The following is a 14,518-nucleotide window of genomic DNA, read 5'->3' as shown; positions in this document are numbered from 1 at the left end:
TGCCAGCAAAGAGCATTCACTGTTCAATACGAGGACTCCCAGGTAGCCCCTGTGTACTTGGAGGTACCTTAGAGGTGCTCCAGCCACACTACAGAAGCTTGGTCTAGCCCCGCCCCCGCTGAGCGAACAGTATTACCAAGCCATTAAAAGCTCTGCTGGCACCGATCCCACAACATGAGACCACCACCCATCGTGCCAAAAGGCCTTGCTTTTCAGTTCTTCTCAAGCACCTGGCACAACAGGGTCACGGTGAAGGTCCATATCAATAGCTACAATCCTTGGAGCCAAATGAGGTGTTAATACAAACCAAAAAACAACATTGAATCTCATGACCACCAGAGAAGTCCTTGCTCACAGCACATGAGCTTCAATAAGGCCATGCCTGGAGTTACCAATGTTCTACCAAAGGCTTGTGGAACCCCAAAATTCACCACTCGCTGAAATTCAGCCATGTCAAAGTGGGATCAAATTCCACCACACGCACCACGCAGACCAAGAGCGAGGATTTGTTACGAAGCACCGGTAGCCCCATTACCACAAGCTACTGGAGAAACACTGCCCAACCTTCCGCAACTGTTGGGGTTGATGTAGCTTGAGAGTTAGCATGACTAGGCCGCTTAAGCAAAACAGTTTGCATAACTGAACAGGCCGCTGGAAAGGACAGCTAAGAATAGCAATTGAGAAAGCTCTGATAGTGCACATGATGTGGGTTAGCAAAAACAAGATGTGTTCAAGGGTGTGGAGACAGTCTGTTGCTATTGGCGTTAGTGCATAGTTACCAATCATAAGGGAATATGGGGCGCGTGAACAGCGTGTGATTTATGTCTGTAGCCTATCCGAATAAGCGTGATCGCGTGTGCAGATATGAAAAATGTATATAACCACGCAAGCGGAGCAATAAAGTGAACTGACTGTGCACTGCATCAATGTGTGAGAGTCATTCCTGTCCCTGCACGGATGCTGAAACTCGGCACACAACGCACACTCACACAATGTTGCTCCCAGCCAGAGCCAACCCAGGAGCTGAGAGACCACCCAGGAGAGCCGACCGATGGCAAAGGCACAGGACTTTAGCCGTGGAGGTAGGATTTCCTCAGTAAGGATCCCATCACATACATCCTCAGGAAGATCCCATCACGCACATCTTCAGAAGGATCCCATCACATACAAATTATTACTCCTGAGAGCAGTAATTTGAGAGAAGATAAAACTTGAGAGAAGAATAATTTACGACAAAGATCATTGCTACTCCAACAACTTTATAAAACAAAGCAGTAAGTGGCACATGTTGGAATCTCCTGAGATCAAAATTGCTTTCAGGGTTTGAGTCTCCGGGTTTCGCGGGGGGAGAGGAAGGGTTCTGGGGGGCTTGGGAGTTTCTTCTTTTTATTTTCCCTTCTCCCCTTTAGAAAGAAGCAGAGTTTGCAGCCAGCTGTGCTGGCTTCCAGAAGAGGGGATGAAATAACCTGAAAGTAATGCGGTTGTTCTCCATATAGTACCTTGCACGGCACATGCCTGGTATCACCTGGGGTGACAGATGAATTAGTGACTCCCTCGTCAAGCAGCAGCATCTGAAAGCCCTGCGGAGAGCAAGCGATGCTTCCTCCCCGGTATTTAGCAGCCGGATCAGCTCTGCCGTGAAAGGCAAGCTGGCAGCGAGCGTCATCGTCCATCCATCATCCACGCAGACCTCTCCTGTCAGCGCCTGGGTGAGCACGGCATCCTTCAGCAATGCCGGTGGCATGACCAGAGTCATCTTCACTCTCCTCTCCCTGGTGAGTCCATGCCGTGAAATCGCATCAGGTTTTTTACAGCATGACTAGGCTAGCCCCCAAAATTTCATTTGGCTGGACTCACAGACATCCATGCTCGCAGACGGGGAGCAGAGCAGGAGACCTGGAGCTGCTGCGGGTCTGGCAGCGCGTCCTCCTCGCTGCATTACCATCCTCCCGGCACAGGGGAAGCTCCCGCCGACGGCTCATCCTCCCCCACCATGCCCTTCCCTGCTGAAACGTGCAGTGAGGAGGCAGACAGGCTCCCGCTGAACGAAGCGAGCATAACTGGAGGTGCTCAAGGAAAAACCTCGGCAAAGCCATCACAGGATGACTGTGCAAACCAGAGCAGGGGATAGGCTGAGTCACTTCCTCCCCCAGAGCCCTAAATAGAGAAGAGCGTAAGGGAAACCATTCTCCAAGCTGACAAAAAAAGGAAGAGAATCCCCAGTTTAAAAAAAAAATAAATAAAAAAAAAAATATCAAAGCGCATATAGTGACGGCAGATGGGGAAGGGATAGAAAAGGCAGTCTCGCGCTGTGATGGGAAAGGCTGACAGGAGCAAAGAGGGGCAGAGCATCACCCCCAGCTCCTTTGGGAACTGGGGCTTCGCTGATCATTTTTCACAGCAGCTCCAGCTCCAAGGCAAGTTCATGGACCATCGATGATGCCAAAAAGCCGCCAAGCGCTGGAGCCTTGTCTCCCGCAGGCGATGCTGCCGGCTGGGACTTTGGTCTTGATGGGAAACCGCAGCGAGCCTGGACAGAGCCCGGCCAAGCTTTCGGGGACAGATTTTACCCGTTCCCCAGCGTGCAAACGCTCTGTGTGAGCTTCGAGGTGGCAGCACGTGAAACGTCGCTATTAGGAGCAGGAACAGCGTAATACCTGATTATCCATCCTGGCAGGTACGCAGCAAGGCTAAGCTCCAGGCTGGAAAACCCTTTTCCAGGGTTATTTATTATATTCAAGATAATTTGGGTTATTTCCTTAGAGAAAACTCAGTGAGTTACTACAGCTGCTTTTGAGCTAACTGACCCACTTGCGCCCCGACAGATCATATTTAAGCTCATGATTGCTGCAGCCTCTCCTTGTAGGCAAGAAGAAATTTGGATTCCCCTTTTCCACCCTCTTTCTTCCAGCCTGTAAGTTCTTCTCTTTGAGACCTGCGCTCCTCTGTCACATTTGGCTGAAATTAATCCCTGGGTTGAAAAAGCTTCGGGCGGAATAGCGAGCGACAGCCAGTCTGAGTGCATAAGCCTAATTTCTGTTAATTAAAAAAAAAAAAAAAAGCAAGCACAGAAACAGAGGAGAAGCTTCAAAGCCGCTGTTTGCAATCGATGAAATCTTTTACCTTTTAATGGAAATATATATGTATAAAAAAAACCCCAAAGCTGTGGGAATCTCCTTTCTTGGAGCCGATTCCGAGAAAGACGATACGTGCTCCACAGATGCTCCGAAACCGGGGAGGGAGGGAGAGGGACCAGCACCCCGGGGTGAATGTTCGCACTAAAATCATCCGGGCAGGGAGGGTTGCTGAGGCTCTGCCGACAGCCAAGTGCTCCCCAGGGCGACGATGTCCTGCCCGCCACCGACGCTGCTCCAAGCATCCGCAGAGGCAGGAAAAAAATGCTCCGGGGCCAGTCCGGGGATGGACAGAGCAGGGATGCAGGGAGGGATGGAAAACTCACCGTTCACCGCAAGAGCTTTCCAGAAGCGTGCGTTTCATCGCGGAGCTGCCATCGGGATGCGAGAAACTGCCGCTCCCGAAAGAAGGGGGGAAAAGGCTGTCGGAGAAAGCCACCCACCACCCCGTCACGGCCGGTCCCCTGCAGCTCTTCAGCCTCTTCATCTGCACCTGCAGCTTCCTCTTCCTTTACAGGCATCCGGAGCCATCGTGGTGAGACCCAATGGCCCTCGAAAACTCCACCTAACTCATCTACTAGCTCGCAACGATGAAATACGCACACGGAAAGAAAAATAAATCGTTTCCAAAAGCAGCCTGAGCCTCTATGTCCTGCTGTGAAGCCTCCAGATGCAAAAAATGATTGCTGCAAGTTTGAAAATGGCCAGCCCGGCTTCCCAAGCCAGAGAAAAATGTAATCAAAGATGCCTCCGAGCTGATCGCCCGGCTTGGGAAAGGCATTTCTTGGATCACCGGTATGCCCTGATTTAAGGGAATATGGCTCCCGTGGGTGCAGGCATCCAGCTGGCCTCTTCTCGCCACACAAAGCAAACACCACCTTAAACATCAAACATTTCTCTGCTGACAACCACAGCATAACCACAACCCTTCCTGCTTTCTTCTCATCTCTCGCCCAGACACCCGAGATGGCATTTCTGACGGCACGCGTTATTAAAATGCCCTCTGGCTTCGGTGCAGCCAGACACGGTGCCCAGGAGCCCTCTGGTCCAGGGGGTTTGCTTCTGGCCAGGTGATGCAGGGAGATGCCAGCACCCAGAAGCAAAAAGGCATTTGCAGATCACTGCTCCGGGCTGGCTTGGTTGGACCTAGACTAAACCATAGTTCCACTGGTGACCGGAGCGCACACTTCCCTGCAGGACAAAAAAAAAATCCTTTAAAATTCACCCCATGATTATTCCCGCAAGATCTCCCATCAGCAAACACTAAGACGTGTTTTCACAGACCTGAGCAGCCTTCAAAGTCACCTGCAGAAGCTGGTGGCCCCCCAAAATGACCTCTCCGCGGACCACGTAACAGAAGGAGCAGCTCGTGGCCAAGGGCAAGCCCACCTCTGCAAAGCAGCTGCCCCAGCTCCAATCTCACCCCAGGCTTTGCCACCCGTGACTGGCTCCGTGCCAGTCGGCAAATCTCTGGCTTCAGGAAGGGGATGCTCCATGCTCGTCATGGCTGAGACCTGGGAAACGTCTGTGATGCATTTCTGTTCTGGCTTTCTTCATTCAAACGATGCAAACCACTTGGAATCGCATCTACCTGCTTTCAGAAGACCTTCTCAATGCTCACTCGGGGACGGACCAGATGTCATCCCTGCCACGTGGCACGGCACAGCTGATCGCAGCCTCCCATGCCATCCTTCCCGCGCCCACCCAGCTGCTCGCCTCCTGTGCCAGCTACCATCCAACGTAACCGGCAGCAGAGGGACGGCGACAGCGTGGTTGTGAACACCAGCTTCTCCCAAGGTCCTGGTGAACGTGAGTCACGCAATGCAGCTCCTCCACGATTTCACGAGTTCAAAAGCATTTTCCAGATTTAATTACGAACCCCGTTAACAGTTCCCCATCACAGGTGGCTGGGAAAGCTGGTGGCAGCTGTATGCCTCTGTATCTTCTGCTTCGGCATGGGGCAGGCTCCAGGAGTGGTGAAGCCTTCTTGGGGTGGCACAGGTTGTACAAACCAGTTCCAGCAAGTTGGCTCAGACCCGGAGGGAGGGTTGGTTAGTTCATTAGGGGTTTTTTGCGTTAAGGTCAATGAAAATTGCTGGTGAGAAATGAGAAGCTTGTGGGCACCCACATGCATCCTCAGGTCACCTGGGCATGACATGACACCAAGGGATGGGGCACACCACACTGCTGCCCACCTCTGCTCCCCGTCCCAGGGACATCTTCACCACAAACATGTCATCTCGCCCAAAACCCTTTCCGTCCTGCCACCTGAGAGACGCAGATGACTTCCACCACCACCACCCAGCAGCATGGTGGACGCAGCCATGCTGGGAAAGAAGGCGAAGCTGAGCTAGTGCTGGTGGCCACAGAGGAGACGCCCTCGATAAATTGCTGCACGTTAAGAAATAGTCCTGCAGCAGGCTCCTGGCCGACAGGCATGGCAGGATTTGGTCCTGCAGAGATAGCAGAGGCAGAAGTTTAGTTCTGTCACCACAGCTTCTCCTACCACCTAAGAAAGCAGGTTCTTCTTCTCATGTACCTTGACTGCTATGTGCCTGGGGGACAGCAGAGGCCAAGGGTTGTCTCTGTAGGACAGGAGACAGGAGCTACGGCTTTTCTGAAGCAAGCATGGGACTACTCTTAGTCAACCTGTGGTCCCTAAACCCTCAGAGGTCCATGGACTGCCTCAAAGGAATCTTCAAAAGCTAACCTGAAACAGCAAAGATCTCAAATCCATTACAGACATCGCCCCCATTCCTTGCCACTTTTGGGGTATCTCTGCATTGCAGAAGACCAACGATGAAGATACAGAGTCCAGCAAGCCAAGACCGACCATGGCACAGCCCAAAGCAGATGTGGAAGAAACAAAATCTCTTTTCAGCAGGACAGTTGATGGTTAAAGGCACAAAACTTTCAAGAATGTCCAATGTCAACCCCATTCCAGCCTGAACCGAGCAGGAAACATATTCCTCTTAGGATCACCAGCAAGGCATCTATGCTGTAAACAACTATATATATCTGTACACACATATATAGAAATAAATACAAATAAAATAGCCAGCCTCTCACACAAACAGAAAATGATTGGTTAGCTACACTACCCCTTTACTTCTGATGACTCAGTACTCGGGTAGCAGAACTACACCTTGTCCAAGGACTTTCGCAAGAACATCTCAAAGCATTTATGAAGATTACTTGTCCAGAAGCCTCAACGCTTCTGGATCTTCGAGACGGGAACAGTTGTCCTTTCCCCCAACCCGATGAAGAGCAGGAGTTACCCCCAACAGAGCAGCAGACTTAGTTCTGAAACTTAACGATGTCACGCGTAATGTAAACGTCTTCATAATTTTGTCAAACTGAAGAACAACGGAACCATTAACAACATTTAATTGCTCCGTATTTTAGCAGAAATAGACAGGCAACACACTAAATGTGCCCCAAACACCTCCTGAAATAGCCCATCTGCTACCCCAGCTTCCATAAGGTCCCAACCATAGGTATGGATGTGCTTTTAGACGTAGCTCTTCACTGATACCCGGGACCCCAAAGACCCACTTGACCAGCAAGAACATGAAATTAAATAAGGTCCAGGAGCATTTTCTTGCCGCTCTGCAGAGATCTGCAAGCGAAAACTCAACCGGCAATAACTACCGCAATTTCACACCACTCTTGCCGGGAAAAGACTGAACAGCGGCAAGGATGGTTGCAAGGAGAAAGAGGAGAGAAACACCCAAACCAAAAAAGAAGGGGAGAGTCAGAGTAGCAAAATTTATCCTCACTAGGAGACCACGGTAGAGGGAACTCAACAGAGTGCTTCACCCCGAAGAGAGCAAAAAAAAGAAACATGTTCTCTTCCAAGACCTTGTGCTGAAGGAGGGCCATCTGGAGATGAAGCTCAGCATCTCATCACCTTCCCCTCCACAGTCTGGATCAAGGGCTAACAACTATGAAGGATGTTTTCACACCTTGCACATTATTTTCATGGCGCTCAGGAACCCTCCGTAGCCCACTCCTGTCCCATTCGCACGCGAGGCTGACTCCGCTACGGGAAGGAAGCTGTCAAAGCCAGACAAACCCCTCCGGTAGCTCATTCCTCTCCCAAATCCCCCCGCACAGGCAGAAGTGGCGTTCAATTGATCTCCACAAACGGTTCCTCTGGTCTCCCATTGGCCAAGGAGCTCCAGCTCATCCAGGACAAGTCGCATTCCCACGTCACCTTCACCATTCAACCGCCACTCCTCCGCTTTCCTTCAAAAGCGACCTGAAATCTTAGAAATTATAAAAAAAAAAGAGCTGGACAACTCCCACAACGCTTTAATCACGGAACCATAAATTCGCAGAGCCCTCCGGTGCAGTACCCGCCTCACAAGGAGGGCTGGCACGGAGCTCAGAGGGAAAGAGCTTTATGTACAAGCACGGCTTGAGCTTCCCAAAACAGACACCGCTCCTCTCCCTGCCAAAAATAACACGCCTCACGCGGCGAAACCACAGCCTACAAATTTTACTCCAGGCTCGAGGGAATAAAATCCAGCGCAAGGTTTTGCGCTCTTGGACCTCGGGACCGGCAAGGGCAGAGCAAAGCCTTTACGGTCCTTATGGGGGAAAAATAATGCGGATTGACACAATAAAATGTTTTTTTTTTTTCCCACAGAAACCATAAGTGGGGCGGGATGCTTCCCTCTCCATCCCACATGGCAACCCCCTGCCAGCGTCTGGATGCTCAGAGGATGGTCCACCATCAAAAAGCCTTCCTAAATTCTGGAGAGGAGGGACTATTAAATCACCTGGTCTTATTTTGGTATCCTTGGGTTGAGAGAAACAACCTGGAAGCTCGGGGTAGCTTTCGCTTCCATCCATCTCTTTCGTTACTGGTAACAAGGCCGTGGCTCCAAGCTTCATCCTACACCTGCCAAAGCAGTGGAGGAAGAGCAGCATGGATTACTGGAGCAGGAGCGAAGGTGGCACTTCAGGAAAGGACAGGTAAAAACGACCTATTTTAGGGGACCCATCGCATCTCCAGAAAGGCCCAGGGCACTCCAGCCTTCCTCCTTGTGCTGGGCAAGGGCATCCACCTCTTCCCAACCCAATGAGGTTGCTACCTCATCCAGTGTGGTCTTACTGGTGGGGGCTCCAGAGGAGCCTGAAGCAGGGAACAGCCCTGGGGAGACGAATCTTCATCTCATTTTATGGAAAAACAACTCCAAGGATGGAGTTTTGAGGCACCGGGATGCCAGGGACACCCAGCAACTGTGAACTGTGCCTCCCGACGTACGGCATCGCTGGGGGTAGCTGCTACCAACATCTGTCATCCCCTACCGTCACCCCCTGGTCCCCGAGACCATGTGCAACCAGAGCGACTCTGCAAGAAAAACCATGAACCATAAAACAACGACAAAATATCATCCCCAGCGAGTCCTCGCTCACTACACCCAAACACAACCCTATGTCAAGGAAAGGCGGGGGAGATGCTCCCACCTCCGGACCACGCAGAAGAGGACATCCCTGGGTAGATGTCCCCATCCCCGTAAGGATGCTCTGGGTTTATACCAGGTGGTAGCTCCGCTCTCCACCACGCGCCAGCCGGCATTGCCGCAACAGGGCTAATGATGAAGGATGATAATTGCCGTCGGCACTGGTGAGTTCCCCCTCTTCTTTCTGTCCGTGGGGAGCTTGCTGGAGTAAACGGCGGGGAGCGGCTGACCTTGCCCTTCGTGAGGGCAAACGAAGTGCTCCGGGGAAGCTTCCAGAGGCCGAGCGACCCCTGTTCCCGCCCTCCCCTTGGCGAGGAGAGGGAAATACCGATGGGGGGGGGGGGAGGGTGGGGAAGGGGGGTGGCACCACGTCCACGCACAAATTATCAGCGAAGGGAAGGAAAAAAAAGAAAAAATAAGAAATCCCCACGGGACGAGGCCGCCCAAAAAGAGCCGAGAGGCCAAAAAATCCCCCCCCCCCCCCCAGCTTTGTTGGGGAAATCCATACCCCACGGCGGCCCAGGGGTCTGGGGGAGGGGGGTATTTCTGAGGGAGACAAAAGGCGGGACGTGCCCCCCACCCCCACCCCCCCGGCTGCTGTGTCACGGCCCCCCTCCCGCTCCCCGGCCTTACCCTGCGGCGGCGGCGGGCGCTGTCAGACCCCGCCCGGGGGGTTCATGGGCTCCGGGGGGAGCGGAGGGGGGGCACGGAGCCGGTGTGGGGGAAGGGGGGGACGCGGGGTGGAGGGTGGAGGTGAAGGCGCCGGCTCCGGCTCCGGCGGAGGGACGGACCCCGGCGGCCGGGGAGTGACGCGCGCGCCCGGTCCCGCCCCGCCCCTCCCCGCACCCCCCTGCCGCCGGCCCTGCCGGGAGATGTAGTCCGGTCCGCTGCCAGGCGAACGACCGCTGCCGGAGAAATCCAACGCTTCCAGAAAAATCAACCTGTTCCGTGCAAATCGACCGCTTCCATACAAATTGACCGCTACCATGGAAATCTTCTCCATACAAACCAAGTCTTTTCCCACATAAACCAAGCCTTTTCCAGTATAAACCAAGCCATTTTCCGTATAAACCAAGCCTTTTTCCATATAAACCAAGCCTTTTCCTGCATAAACCAATGCCTTTTCCATCTAAACCTAGGCTTTTCCCACATAAACCAAGTCCTTTTCCATATAAAGAAAGCCCTTTTCCATATAAACCAAGCCTTTCTCCATGTAAACCAAGCCTTTTCCCTATAAACCAAGGCTTTTCCCATATAAACCAAGCCTTTTTCCATATAAACCAAGCCCTTTTCCGTATAAACCAAGACTTTTTCCATACAAACCAAGCCTTTTCCATACAAACCAAGTCTCTTCCCATATAAACCAAGCCTTTTCCCACACAAACCAAGCCTTTTACAACATAAACCAAGCCCTTTTCCATATAAACCAAGCCTTTCCATCCATATCAAGCCTTTCTACCCAAACGCACCAAACTCCACATCAATAAAAATATGAAACCCCCCCAGAACTTAAACCCTGCATCGCTCCCTCCAGACCTGCTCAAAGGCGCTCGGAGACGTTCCTGCGTGGGGTTTGAGCCGCCTTCTCCTTACCCCAGCAGGCTGTGGAAAACGCCAATCCGCCCAAACATTCCACTCGTCGTTTGGGTTATATTCGAGAGGTCATTTTATTTCTTTGTCACTCTCCACCTAGTTCTGCCATCACGTTCATCCGGGTAAACGGGTCGCGTTAATGAACACCAGTGGAAGAACCGCAGCCATAAATTAACCAGCAGAGCTGGCCTCCGAAGAAGCCTTCATTCTACTTGGACGGCAAAAATCGGGTTCGAAGGATCTCTCTCCCTGCTGTGCTGTATTTTTGGCCGTATCGTTTGCTGGGCAGGTTGCCATGGCAACCTTACATTCACCGGAGGGTGGCTATAATTGGGAAAGCACATTGTTAATTTAGCTCCGGATTTTTTTTTTTTTTATTCATTGGGTCGTATTTTAAGCAAAGGGGAACTGCCTGGATTTTCGTATTTGTATCTCTGATCGTACTATGGTTTAATTATTAACCTGAGTGCAAATAGCATCATTCCAGCGGAGGCTGAGCTGCGGTGCAGGGCTCACTGGGGCAGACAACGGCTCTGCCCACATCTCCAGCTCCAGCCCCCTGCGTCCCCTCCAGCCCCCGAGCCCCTCAGCCAAGACTCCCCCAGGACCAGGATTTCCCAGGGATGCTCCTGGTCTATGGGAGCAGGGTTGAGAGCGGGAAAAAAAGAGGTAGAATCCGCTCTTGCACTAATGAGCATTCTTTTGAAATGTCAGTGAGATTGGGATTGTCAGCTTTAACCCGGTAACAGTTCATCTCAGCTCATTATCAATGGCAAATCGCCCTCTTCGGAGAACGCCGGCCCGAAGGAGTGGCATTAACAGTGTGAACACTCTGCCATGTGTAAAGTCCTGCTCCTGGGTGGGCACATCAGGTCCTGGCCCTGCGTGGTGGGACTTCTCCGAGCATCCCGTGTCCCCTCAGGGCACCCCTGACCTGGCGACATGGCAAAATGCCGCGGAGTGCTCGCCTCTGTCCGTGCTGGAAGCCGAAGGGTGGCTGGGGACTGGGTGCTCTGGTTCAGGAGCCCTGGTGGGTGCTGGACCAGGGCACACAGCTTCCAGCCTGGGATTTTTATGGGGCAGGGAAAATGACCCACCCTGCCGATCGCAGTGTCTGCGGGAGCGTGGGAGGGAGCTGCATTCATTCCTTTAGTAGGTAGGGGGAATTCGGACCGGGATGATGGCGGGGTGACTGAAGGGAAACAGAATCACAGAATCACAAAATGTTTGGGGTTGGAAGGGACCTCTGTGGGTCATCTAGTCCAACCCCCCTGCCGAAGCAGGGTCACCCAGAGCAGGCTGCACAGGATCTTGTCCAGGCGGGTCTTGAATATCTCCAGAGAAGGAGACTCCACCACCTCCCTGGGCAGCCTGTGCCAGGGCTCCGTCACCCTCAGAGGGAAGAAGTTCTTCCTCATGTTCAGCTGGAACTTCCTGTGCTTCAGTTTGTGCCCATTGCCCCTTGTCCTGTCGCTGGGCACCACTGAAAAGAGCTTGGCCCCATCCTCCTGACACCCATCCTGCAGATATTTAGAGGCATTTCTAAGGTCCCCTCGCAGCCTTCTCTTCTCCAGGCTAAACAAGCCCAGCTCCCTCAGCCTTTCCTCATAGGAGAGATGCTCCAGTCCCCTCATCATCCTTGTAGCCCTCCGCTGGACTCTCTCCAGTAGCTCCTCATCTTTCTTGAACTGGGGAGCCCAGCACTGGATGCAGTACTCCAGATGGGGCCTCACTAGGGCTGAGTAGAGGGGGAGAAGAATCCTGGGAACGTGGGATGGGTGCCAGGAAGCATCAGCCTGTGGCTTTGGAAAAGGTGCCATCTCACTCCCACCCTCACGTGGGTTTGAAGCTCCATGGCCATGCTGGTCGTGGCGTTTGTTATTAACGTGTCCCAGCAGGAAGAAAGTGCAGGTTTACGGCAGCCGGGGACTTTTCTCCGGGAGCTGGCGCGGCTCCGGGTCTGAAGAGCAAAGCGGAGCTGCTGGTCCCATCCCTGTCTGGGTGCAACCCTCCAGCTGGATGCCCCGGCCCCTCCGACAGGCACGCTCAGCAGCTCGGCCTCCTCCTTTTATCTGCTGGCTTCATCCCGTCGCAGCTTAGAAAGGAGGCAAATTGGGTAAGGAGAGGGTTTCTGCTTAAAAATTTAAAAAAAAAAAAGAGAGGAGTTCTGAAAAGCCGGGGAAGGAGGAGGGAATGGAAACATCTTTTCTTCAAGAAAAAGATGCTGTGGCTGCTGTTCTGCGTCCCATCTGCCAGGTAATAACATGAGATGACTCACTGCTTGGGAAATTAAATTGTCTTTTTATTAAAAGTATGTATTTAGGGAGGTAGTGAGGCGTCAGGGGAGTTCCTCCATCGCTGCAGCAGAGGGAATTGAGGCAGGCTGCCGAGCACAGAGCCCACAAGATGCCGGGACCGGCGCAGGCAGCCCCGTATCCTGCCTCAGCATCCTCCCAGGGCTGCTCCCGGGAAAGCACCGGGCATCTCCGGGAAGGCATTAAGAGCCTCCCTCAGCTCTTACCCAATTCAGCGGGAACTGGTGGATCTCTGCCGGTAGGATGTGCTCCAGCCTCAAGATTTTTGTCCCGGGAAAACAGCAAGAGATGGAAAGAGCAGCCGGGGATGCGGAGATATTGGAGAGCCCAAACTGCAACTAAAAAGTGGCAAACTCTGCCCTCACCCTGGCAATAGTCTGAAAAATGGCTTAGCAATGATGCAAACCTGCTGCTTCGAAGGGGAAATATAGAATATTTACAAAGTACCTTGCTCGTAGCTGCGGTGTGCTGGTAGCTTGGCACTCCCTCGCTAGCTTGGAGCAAATCTTGGCTTCACAGAGCGTAGCTGAAGGCAAAATTCAGTGTACTGTGTTCTGCTCAAATTACACATCCCCCGTGTGGAAAGCTCAGTTATGCATACAGATAGGTGCTGAAAAAAGAAACTAAAGAAGGACGGAATTCCTTTCTTCTTCCCCAAGCACTTCTGGCATAGGTAGGCTGATGGGGATGTCTCCTGGCACGGAGACGCGGAGATGCCCTCAGCAGGTTTCTCATCAAAATGCCACTGTGACCATCAAGTCCCACCAGAGACTCTCAGCAGGTTTCTCAGAAGTGACCATGAAAACGCCACCGTGACCACCAAGTCCCACCAAAGACTCCTGCAGGAAAAGAAAACCTTGAAATAGTTGGGTCAATAATCTTCCTGCCGGAGTCAGAGAGATCATTATTCTGGCCAGGCTGCAGTTGAGTTGAAAGCAAATAGACCTCCTTTAAAAACCCAAAGAATAGACCTACTGTAGAAGCAAGGACTGGAGACAGACAAGGTCTTTATTCCCATCCCAACAGCGCCTGAGTGAGTGGCTCTGTCCTCCTTCCCGAGCGTGGAGACATCTGTCCGTGCCTGGGGGGCCAGCAGTGTCGGATGTGGGGCTCCATGGTCCCTCCTCCACCCCAGTCTCATGGGGTGAGACAGCCTAGTTGAAAAGCTAGAGAGAAACTGAGGTGATGGGACGTGAACGTGGCCAGCCAGGATACTTGTGGCAAATCACAGACAGCACAAAGCTGTCAAGACTCTCTCCTATATGTGTTTTATAAATCAAATTTCAGAGCAGGGTAGCCACGGGTGAAGCTATGCTTTGCTACGGCAAGAGGAGAAGCTGGTTTTGAAATGCCAACTGCAGGGACAAGCTCCTTCCCCCACTTGTGAGTTATTTTTAGAAGGGCATTTGTATCCAGCACAGCGATCGGTGCCAAGGCTATTTTCAAGGCTAAATTCACCGGTATTCGGTGAAGGTCTGGAACAGGATGGGTCCGGCCTCCTGGAGAGCTGGGCATATGAAGACTGCTTTGCTGCAGATGGGTTGAAATCCAGCGCTGATGCTGCTTTCCATGCTGCAAAAGATGCAACTCAGAACACTTGCATATTCTCCTTGACCTCCCGTGTCGCTTAAAATAAAACCCCTAATTTCCCGTATTTCACATAACTCATCTGCATAATGGGCTACCTGGACATAATTCATGACTTTCCTCCCCTGATTTAACTCACAGCTACATCTCTGGATTGAAGAGGCCTTAGAAAAGCAAAGTATGATCACCCAGGTAAGAACAAAATACCAGTTTAAAGGATTGCCACTGTTCTAGCCCCGAAGAAACATGTGGGCATTTGCAAAGGTCAAGCTGCCGAGGAGGCCGAGCCAAGAGCTGGCAGAGGCATCGCATCGGATGGGTGATGAAGGATGCTTTGCCACACCAGGCAAAGCAGATCTTGTACGATGCTTCCTCGGGGTGACAGAAAACATCTCTGACAGGGACATCAGTAACTCTG

General features: G+C 52.2%; 1 protein-coding gene across 7 annotated transcripts in view; it reads right to left on the bottom strand.

The window, feature by feature from the left end:
* Positions 1-10,447, bottom strand: part of LOC104335576 (CBP80/20-dependent translation initiation factor) — a 176,053-nt gene extending 165,606 nt beyond the window's left edge. For 5 of the 7 annotated variants that reach the window (XM_075446637.1, XM_075446639.1, XM_075446641.1 and 2 more), the window contains exon 1: positions 9,239-9,373. The gene's annotated coding sequence lies outside the window, so the exon portion shown is untranslated. Of the gene's footprint in view, positions 1-9,238; positions 9,374-10,198 lie in introns of those variants that run through there. The other 2 variants (XM_075446638.1, XM_075446643.1) reach the window with 2 other exon arrangements.
* Positions 10,448-14,518: the final 4,071 nt, after the last annotated feature.

The sequence above is a fragment of the Opisthocomus hoazin genome, chromosome W, assembly GCF_030867145.1.
Source record: "Opisthocomus hoazin isolate bOpiHoa1 chromosome W, bOpiHoa1.hap1, whole genome shotgun sequence".
NCBI classification, from domain to species: Eukaryota; Metazoa; Chordata; class Aves; order Opisthocomiformes; family Opisthocomidae; genus Opisthocomus; species Opisthocomus hoazin.
This window is presented reverse-complemented; position numbering and strand designations above follow the sequence as displayed.